The sequence below is a fragment of the Molossus molossus genome, unplaced genomic scaffold, assembly GCF_014108415.1.
Source record: "Molossus molossus isolate mMolMol1 unplaced genomic scaffold, mMolMol1.p scaffold_m16_p_13, whole genome shotgun sequence".
Taxonomy (NCBI): Eukaryota; Metazoa; Chordata; class Mammalia; order Chiroptera; family Molossidae; genus Molossus; species Molossus molossus.
Genome location: NW_023425348.1, coordinates 70,529,846 through 70,540,647, shown reverse-complemented (window position 1 = coordinate 70,540,647; position 10,802 = coordinate 70,529,846). Strand labels below are relative to the sequence as shown.

General features: G+C 38.0%; 1 protein-coding gene across 2 annotated transcripts in view; it reads left to right on the top strand.

Annotated features, from left to right (window-relative positions):
* Nucleotides 1–10,802, top strand: part of LOC118628249 (doublecortin domain-containing protein 1-like) — a 74,680-nt gene that overhangs the window by 16,444 nt on the left and 47,434 nt on the right. The gene's annotated exons all lie outside the window — the stretch shown is intronic.

Sequence of the window (10,802 nt, the reverse complement as noted above, 5' to 3'; positions counted from 1 at the left end):
TAAATAAAAGTACTGCTATCTAAGAATATTCTTCCAAGCATGTCATATCCAGAGTCTTGTTATCAGTCCTATATATGGTAATCACATTTAAATGACACAACTTTGCCATACAAATTTAGTGTTCCTAATTGCTGTACTCCCTTATGCTTTTTATACCTTATTAGAAGTATTTTTTTCCTGCAACTGCTATAAATCTGGTGAACCAAAGGCAAGTCTAGGCAGTAATTGCATAAGTAGAAGAAAAGTAATTCTGGAGTTCATTACAGATGAGGTGATGAAAATTCTTTCTCTATTAATGTTATTATATAAAATAATACTAAGATTTCTATCTCTTTCATAATGCTTGATCGTCAGGAAATAATTTATTGAATTCAATAGAAATTCAAGGTAATTTGGTCCTTGGAAAGAAACTTGTTGCTGTAATACTCAGTAAAAATTACCTATACAATAGAGTAGACCCATATAATTTTCAAATTTTGCTTTAACTTTAAATATGGCTGCTTTTATTTTGTATTCATTAATCATCTGCTTGCATGTAAGCATGTGTTTTTGTGGGTAAATATTTCTGAGTGTTTTTTAAAAATATTCAGATATTTATATAATTAGTGCTTTGTTAAGATCCTTGATTTATTTTTATTAATAAGAAATACTTGCCTTTCGCATGATAATGGTATTATGGAAGATATATATAAAGATTATTTACAGCTAAGCTTCCTCGAAAATTTCCTGGACATGTATGCCTAAAATACCAATGTTACACACATGACTAAGCTTGGTGGATGATTTTTCAATGTACAAACTAATTTCCTCCTACTTTTTGTTTTCTCTTTTATCCTTTTGAAAGCCAAGTCCCGAACAAAAACTTCTCTGCTTTGTCTGCATATCTTTGGCTGTGTTTCACTGTGACATGCACTGCTGTTCTTTTAGCACCAAAATGTTGGCACACACTCCTGAAAATTTCACACCATCTCTTGCTGGATCAGCAAGCTTAACCCACCAAAATCTGGTGTTGTGCAATGGTTTTTGACTGATAATCAATCTTTATGCTGCTCGACAGTTGTTGCTGGGACACGGAGTAGAGCAGGTGGCAGATGTGCCTTGTCTTTTGAGAAAAGAAATTGTAGGTGAGCTTGGACACAGACTAGCATATCTCATGTCCATTAAAAAGACTTAGGCTAAGTATAATGGGGGAAAAGCCACTCATCTAAGTTAAGCTCGTAGATAAGCTTGAAGACCTGTATTTGATTTCTTTCAGAACATTAAGAATATAAATATAAATAAATATTATACATATGTGTATATACATGTATGATAATGTATGTGTATAACTTGATTTAGATAATTTGAGAGGGATGCAGGAAGATTTCATGTATATGTATGTATGACATATATATGTCACATACACGTTCTCAAATTAAGTTAAAACTACCTTTCTTGCATTTGTCTTGTATAGAAATCAATAATTTGCCAGCTTGTTGTCCTGAATGTACCATAAAAATATAACATGCCTGAATAGCTTTGAAGGTGGTAGATAAATTTAGGGTAAGGGGCCATTCTCAGAAGTTGGAAAATCAAACATTCTAAAGGTAAATAGGGGTAAAACAGTTGGCTGAATTAGGTGTTACTATTATCTTTCTAATTGAGCATGAACATTTTATATGTAATTAACCAACAAGCATTAGGGTCAGCAAATGGTCATTATTTCTATACACTGATTTTCATTCAGTAAACATTCATTGAGAGCATACTGTGTGCCAGGTACTAGGATATATCAGAGACAGGTGAAAAAAAGGGCTCATAATCTAATTTATTTCCTATCATTATTCTTTTAGCTCCAATTTAAAATTCAATTTAATCTAAATTTAAGCCAATAAATATTTATTCAGTATCTACTGTATGGGTAGTCCTGGCACAGGGACAGAAGTCCTGGTCTTTAAGGACCATAAACTGGGTAAATAAGTTATAAATCCTTAAAAACTGAGAACATTGTTCAACAATGTAAATCAAATGGGTCCTTCAAAGGAAAATTTACTTCATTTCTTGCACAAGAAGGCCAAATAAGCCAGTGTATGTTTTGCTAATTATATTTGCATGCTTCATTGTTTTCTTATTATTTGGTAAAGCAGTATAGATAGTAAAAATTGCCTTCCTATAGTTACTATAACTATTTCCAGATTTGCTATGGTAGAAAAATATGTACAGAACATCTCTGATTTTTTTTCTAGATGTAATATTTAATTAACTAATTTAGAGAACAATGCTGATTTTTAAACTACTTTACTACCCCTTCTGAGCATCACTGTTGACAACCAGTAGCACTGGATTTAATAGAAAGCCACAGAGCTATTCATCACATACCTCAAAACACAAAGCTTTTATATAGAGGTCAGGCCAAGGTCAAAACTGACATGAGGCATTCTCTGTTGAAATGCAATATTAGAATAATTCTTGCATTTTGAAGTTGAATACTTAAGCAGAAAGATTAATTGTGTATGGAGAAAAATAGAAATATTTTTATAAAGAATGTTGATGATAATCAACTGTCCTGTTAGGTCTTATAATTCTGGCATTTGGAGATTTGAAAATTTATTAATGATTCTGCTAGAATTATGAAGATGCAGTTAATGAATTGTTTGAAAGGCATTTAAAAGTTTTCAGATTTATGGACATGCAGTTTAGGTATTCAGTTTCCTAAATCTTCTGCTTAATGGTGCACAGTGAAAATTCCTGCATCAGATTCATGGAGTTTGTAAGAGTTCAGCTCCTTTATAACTGCTAGGCAAAGCAAACCTAGCATAAGAAGTGGTTCATGCCCTGAAGTTGCTTAAATGTCTTAAAGAAGATGAGGAGAAAGACCTGTTTGGGCCAAATTCATTAGGTCTAATTTCCAATGTATGGAACTCTGTCTTTTTTTTTTTTTTTTAGTTTTATATTTTCATTCTTTCTTCTCTGGTCCTATCCTACCATTTGGCTTTTAGAGTTATCATTTACAGTGATTCATTTAAGTCTTGAGTTTTGTTAACCAGAAATGTAACTGAGTATTATGAATAAGATTTTACATCTTTTACATACTGCATTGTGAAGATGTAGTCACAGAAAAAAAAATCCATCAAGAGAGTTCTTGATATTACCCCTAGATCTAAATTTAAACCTAGAGATTTTCTTCTGTCATGTGATCTACAAAATGAAATAATTTGCTGTGACAGCTTGTGATTGACAAGAATATGTGTGAGCACATGTAAAATAGGCTCCTTTTCATGTAGAAGTAAATGTCAGTGAAATGATGGATTCTAATCATTTTAATTATTGATGATTTGGAAATATTTTAATTTCATGACACACAAGACACATTATAAATAGCAGCATAACACTTTTTCTCGTATCTGCGTCAATAATGAAATATTCTGTCATAATTTGTTTTTCAAAAAAATGCATTAGTTTAATGAACCTGCATTCATGCATTATATCCTCTCCTATTATATGTCTCCTGAATTTGTTGATATTTAAATAGTTGTGTTAAAAGCACAAGTTTCACCCTAGCCAGTTTTGCTGCTCAGTGGTTAGAGTGTTGCCCTGCGGACCAAGCAGTTGCAGGTTCGATTCCGGTCAAGGGCACATACCTCGGGTTGTGGTTCATCCCCCACCCTGGTCGGGGTCGTGCAGGAGGCAACAGGTCGATATGTCTCTCTTACATTGTTGTTTCTCCCTCTCCCTCTCACTCTATCTGGAGATAAATAGAAAAATGTCCTTGGGTGAGGATTTATTTATAAAGCACAAGTTTCAGTAAGTGCCACTGTCCACATTACATCGCACCTTGCTATTCTTGCTACTGGTCTCAAGATGCTACCGAACTGCAGACACCAATGGCTGCTTTGGTCCTGTTAAAGCTGATACCAGTCTTCTTGCTGCTCACCTCTGAATTGATGACTACTTAATTCAAGCAGATACAGCAGAAGTTAGAGAGGACTATTCCAAATTCTTGGTTATCATATTATTTGAATAGTATATGTAGTAGGTGAGATTATTTGTCAGTCCATCTTATCTCCCACTCAGCTGCATATACACAACAGCAGGAAAATGACATTATATAAAGAAAACACTCACTTTCTTCTGAGATAGTACGTGCTTCTATTATTTCTACAAATGAGGGTAAAACTCTAGGTGTATATTTTTGTGTTTTCTGACTCCAAAAGTTTTAGATCTGTAAATAAGTATGTAGAGTATCCACACTATAATAGATGTGGATCCAAAGATAATTGCAAGAGATAGACACACCACCCCCTTAAAAAATGTCCTTAGTTAATAGGAAAGTCTAGAACATGCATGTGGCAGTATCTCCTTATATTGTTAAAATATCCAGTCATTGAGAAACATCTAAGTTTTTGACATGTTCATGTGTTTGATTATGGGCTGCTACCCTGGACCTTGCTGGGCGTATAGTATATGATATAGGCACCATTCCAATATAGGCACCATATGAACTTTTTTGAAATCCAAAAACTTCTATTCATAGAATCACATCAGACTTAAGGATTTTCGATAAGGTCTTCTGTCATAGCTGGAAAAATATCTGATAAATTTTAATTCTCATTAGTATATTAACTCAGAAGGAATATAAATGCTGTCTTTCTTACTTTGAATTGTTTGCTGTGTGGATAAAAGTGAACAGAGAGAATATCTCTCTGACTAGAGCTGAAAGAATGTGTGGGGGATTAAAAAAAAAATTGCTTCCATGTCCAAGGAAGCAGAAGAAGAGTTAAAAAGAGATTATTTATTTATTCAATCATTTTCTCAACAAACATTTATTGAGTCCGTACAATGTGCCAGACATTGCACCAAGCCTTAGGTCTCTTGGAGCTTAGCTTCTAGCGAGGTGGAAGGAGCAGTGGACAATAAGTATATAAAGAACTAAGTAAGGTACTTATTGACCGTGGTAAGTGTTATAAAGGAAATAAAAAAGTTGGTACTAGCCCTGGCTGGTTTGGTTCAGCGGTTAGAGTGTCGGCCTGCGGTCCTGAGAGACCCGGGTTCGGTTCCCGCTAAGGGCACGTACCTCGGTTGCAGTTTGTCCCCAGCCCTGGTCGGTTGTGTGGGTGGCAGCCACTCGATGTGTTCCTTTCACATCAATGTTTCTCTCTCTCTCTCTCTGTTCCTCTCTCTCCCTCCCACTCTACCTGAACAAAAAATGGAAAAATGTCCTTGGGTGAGGATAAAAGAAAAAAAAGAAAAAAAAAACAACAAAACAAAACAAAAAAAAAGTTGGTACTATAAGAACAAGTAATGGCATGGAAACAAGGAGGAAATGTTAAAAATGAAGCAGGCATGAGCAGTAGCCTTTAAATCAAATTTTTTAGGCTGTTGTCTGTCTAACCTGCTTGTCATTTTATCTGAGAATTCATTTATATATTTTACAGTTATTGTTTCAGAGCATTTTGCCTTTCAAACCATTTGTTTTTGACGTTTTCAGACATCTGTTAGGAGAGACATGAGAAATGCATTATTATTTGGTGGACAAAACACTAGACTGGAAATCAGATGATCTTGCAAGATTCCAGTGTCTGTTACATGACCTTGGACGGATTGGTCTGTGCTTTAATGTCCTTACCTGTAAAATGGGGGTAATTAAAGGATTATTGGATATTGTCTTGTTTTTCTAAAAAAAATTAATTATTTGAAAATGTCTATAAATCCCTAGTCTAAAGAGTATAGTAACAATAGCATGTTATGAGCATAACTAAGACTCCAAATGCTATTAAGATCCCAAGGCTATTAATCAGAATTTTGTGTTCACTCCTACCTTCCCACAATAGCTAGTGGGGTTTAGGAAAACAACAATGATAAGCATTTGCCTCTGCTTTCTTCATCACTACCAAGGAAGCAAAACACAAGCTGGGCAATTCTTATAACTTCTCCAAGCCTCAGTTTCCTCATCCATAGATTGAGCCTGATACTACACACCTCACTGCATTATTGTGAGATCATGTATGTCAAAGCCTACTATTTATAATAGGTGTCTACAACATTGTATTTTCACCAGCTTTTCATACAGGTTGTTATAAGTACCTGTTTTGACTACCCGAGGTATTTGGTATGTCTGAGATTTTTAAAATACATTCAACCCAATTAAAATGCCTGCCAAACACTTGTGTGTATACAGCATTGTATGAAAATCTGATTTAGAGCCTTTGAACTCTTACTATATTGTGCTTTTTCTGGGGTGTAAGTAAAAATGAAGTCCTTTTATAAAAGGAACCCCAAATGCCCTTGCTCTGGTCTATTCTAAGTTTGTTTGTTTTTTTTAATCCTCACCTGAGGATGTTTATTGATTTGAGAGAGGGGGAGAGAGAGAGAGAGAGAGAGAGAAAGAGAAAGAAAAAGAAAGAGAAACATCCATCGGATGTCTCCCAGATGTGCCACGACCAAGGATTGAACCGGCAACCTAGGTATGTGCACTGACAGGGAATCAAACCCACAACCTTTTTGGTGTACAGGACAATGATCCTACCAACCGAGCCACCCAACCGGAGCTCCAAGAGTTGTATTTTAAAATATGTGTATGACCCAAGGCTAGCCTTAACTTTAAGCTGCCATAACTTATTTCAAGAAAGTTCATAGAAAAGTTCAGGGCAAGAGTGGCGACATTTTGATTGACACAATAGATGGAACGTTTGTAATTTTAATCAAACTTAAATTGAAGACATACTTCAAATGATATGTCAGACTAGTGTTACTGAGTTAAAATCTAATGACAACCACTGTCATTATTAGTTAAATATAGCCATCATGCCTATAGCAATAAATGATGACACTTAAGAACATGCAGAAACAAAGAACACGAGTGTTTAGAGAAAAGGGAGTGACTAGAAACTCAGTTGAACACAGGAATGTGACCTGGATTTAATCTATTTACCAAACATAGAAGCAATTGTATTTTGAGCAGATGATATAATTAAATATAGCAGTATGTTTTCTTACTGTCAGAGCATTTATATTTTATAAGTTCATCCTGCACCCATGAGATGACGTGTTTGTTCATATTTAATGTCATTATACCTACTTGACAGTCAGCATTAATATGTCTTTAAGTGTATTACCAACTACAGGAGAATGCATTTAAACAAAAAAAGATTTTTAATAAGCTTGTGCATTTAGAGTTGCAAGTTTGCTGCTTTTATTCTGGTGACAGAAGGCAGCAATATTCTTTTTTTGCCTGATACATACAAAATAGAAAATAACAAATCAAGGAGCACCGGATTTATTTAATTTTATGAGAGGCATTGGTTTTTTTTTTTTTTTGAAGTAGACTAAGGAAATGTAATGATATTTTAATAGACTTAACACAGAAGCAAGTTAGAAAGTGCTTTATCTTTTCCATGATTCGGTTATAAACAAAATCATGACAATAAAGTGGGATGTGAATTTTTCACAATAAAATAGAAGCTATGGTTGGAGCACGACGTTTTCTAAGTGCTGCAGGAGAGTAACAGTATGAACAGTCCAGGGGACTTGGCAGTCGCTGAGGAGCTGGGATATGACCCTTTGGGGAAGCATTTTCCAAGGTTTTGTTAAGTCTTAGAACGTCACTAGATTGTAACCCCCAGTCCCATCTTCACCCAGTGGGCTCTTAACTTTCTAAAGAGAAGTGCCCGAGAGAGGAAAACCGGGATAGATCAAGTCCTTATTGCTTTGGAACCCACGAGGTGTGGCCGGCAAATTTAAAGGCGGGGATGTGGTGATCCGCTGAGACTAGGACCCCTTCTTTGGCAGTTGGGTGTGTAAATGTTATCAAAGAAAAGCCTGGGTGGTCTTTCTCCATTGCTAGTGGGAGGGGGTTCTTGGAGTACCGCTGGAATAAGCATTTCCAGGGGCCCCCACGGGAGGATGAGATATGGTGGAAAGCTTTATTCCCTGGAATTATATCCCTTCAGTAAAGCTAGAAGCAGAACCAGTGTTTAAAGTTTCCTTTCCATGGTGGAGTTGGGGCTGGCACAGCATCAGGCTAGTTGCAGCCCTTTAGTCCATTGTGTGCAGTCCACATGGCTTACGGCATATGCAAGGGAACCAAGAGAGGGCCAGGAGCCCAGAGTGCAAGAGCATGACTTGCTTTGTCGAGGGAATTAAATATCTCAATCTTCCCACACTTGCAGTGGCCACACCTACTCTGGCCAATGACCTAATCCTAGGTGTGACTGACAGGCAAGTACCTTCCCTGTGTCACCCAGACTTTACTGGGCATGTGTCTGTTCTCCACCCTGTTCAGTCCCTTCCCCCAGTGATCTGCAGAGAAGAGACCTGGGAGTGTTAAACTGCAACTTCCGGGCAAAGCTGCACAAGTGGCATGCCTATATTATCTGGGCTTACTTTTGTGCCTTTCCTGTTATTAATAACCAGGTTAATTACAATAGTACCATAAGGACAGAGACTTTGCTTAGAGTAGAGATTCCAGAATTCTCCAAAGGGGAACTCCAAGGCTCCTGTTGTTGAGATTCATGCGCAGGTAGGCATCGGAGCCGGTCCCATTGTCTGTGGAAGCTCCCACTAGAATGGATAAGCACCCACTGCGTTCTCAGTGTCCCTTTTTGCAATCAGATTTGTAATTGCTGGTGAAATAAATGTCTCTTGTTTCCTCTAGACCAAGTTTGCTTAAGAAAGAAACCATAGCTGCCTTATTGACGATCATTTTCCAGGCTCAGGGCCTGACAGTTAATAGACACTCAACAAATGTTATTCAATGGGTGAATGAAGAACCAAATGAAATAGGTACCATGGTGAACCATGCATATCCCAAGGAGCTGGTGGTGAGAGGGGAGGGAATAGACCTCATTAGAGCAGCCTGCTAGCCAGCAAACAGTGAGTGGACTTTTAGGAGTATATTAAAAATCCCCTACTCCAAATTCATATGTAGATTTGTGAATGTTTCCCTCTGGCAGGGGGCCAGAGTAAGCCAGCCCAAGAATAATTACATTGCAGAGAGGCTAATGGTTATGCTAATGCTTGTCTGAGACCAGACAATGGTCAGAAGTAGAGTGCTGGAATAAATGATTCTCCCAGGAACCTATAGATCTGGGATTTCTAGCCTTCCCACAAACTCTCAGGAATGCCCTTTCTTGCCCATTCTCTCCCCTCAATCTATGTATTACTTATAGTACCTTGCATATAGTAGGTGCTTATTAACTGTTATTGAAAGCAAGGACATAAGAAAGGAGATCCTGTGACCTTTGGGAAGGCTCAGGGCACTGATCACTGTTATACACAGCTGAGGGACTGTGGAGCTAATTTCACCATGGGGGGCGGGTGGGGAGGCTGTTTTCTAATTCTTACAAAGGTACCAGATAGTTTCAGCCCAGGGAGGGATGCTAGGGTTTTGAGATTTGAAAGTTAATGAAAGACAAGGGTGTAGAAAGCATTTGTTAGCTATCTATCGTTAGTTGTTTTCCTAGAAATTCAAAGTGGGTTAGATGGCGCTAAATTTCTTTTTTAGTACTCAGCCCGCCTCCCTGCCCCACATACCCTACAATCCCCACATACTTTGATTACTCCACGTTCCATCCTCTCCCAGCCTCTGAGATTACTCTTCCTCACCAGGGCTAAAACCTACTCAGGTCTTTACTGAGCATCCTCAGGTTCTTTCTCAGTGTTGGCATGGAAGTATCAGATTTTGTTTTCCTTCTCACCCCTGGATTTGATAATGCTTACCCTTGTTGTCTGCCCTCAACTACATTTATTCATATGAACCTGTATGTCCCTAGAGCTGTGATGTACCCAAGACCCACCTGGTGTCCCTGCTTCTCCAGCAGGTTCTCATACAGGAGACCCATTGCCCACACTTTGAAATATGCTGCTATAGTACACCTGTCCTTTTTCTCACTTATCCCAGTAGCTTTGTTTCATAAGGAAATGGATTTTGCCATAACATAAGGAAGATTTTCGCCATAGTCTCACCTGTCTAAAAGATGTAATGGCCTGATTTGGGAGGTGTGGGACTTCTCAGTGTTGTACACAAGGCTCTGACCTGGCTACTTTCTGCTTTCCTTGTTTCATGACCTCTGTGGAGAAGGGGGGGAATTCCCTTTCCCTCCTCTGCCTCCTTTTGGCTGGCTGAATGATTAAATCAACAGATTGAAGGAGAAAATAAAATGTAATATTGTGCACACAGGAAGCCCACCTATATGAGAGAGTCAGAGACCCTGCATGCATGAGAGGTTCCGAGACAGAAAGGAGGATTGAGGTCTATAAGACATCCTGAGCTAGGGATGAGGTAAGGCACCTTGGGGGCTTCAAAGAGTCATCGCAGGATGATAACAGACATTTAGTAAATAGAAGTTTGCCCTGCTCTATAAATAGGTTTTGACTTACAGAAGTTATTTCTGATCATCTCTTATTATGAGCAAGGCCTTTGATTCAAATTCTTCTAGGTAGTTAAGGTCAGGGCACAGAAATTTCTCTGGTGCCTGAAGCTAAAATTGCCTTTCACTCAAAGTAATCTGCATACCACTGAGGTACATTCTTGGGGTGGTTTATTCTGGACCCTCCACACCACTCTGTACTCAGTCTCCTCTCAATGTTCCATCATACTTCATCTGCATTGTTTCCTCTACCTGGGTGATGGTCTCTCTCTTTTGCCCACTCTGTGTATCCTTCAAGTTCTCCTTCACGTTCCTCCTCTAGAGAGTCTTTCTCCATCACCTCAAGCTGTGGCAGGTGTCCTTGCTTCATGCTCCCCCATTCCTGGGGCACACCTCTGATTTAGCACATGCTACATCGTGTGTTGTTTTCCTCCCTTGTCTTCCCAAACAGACCCA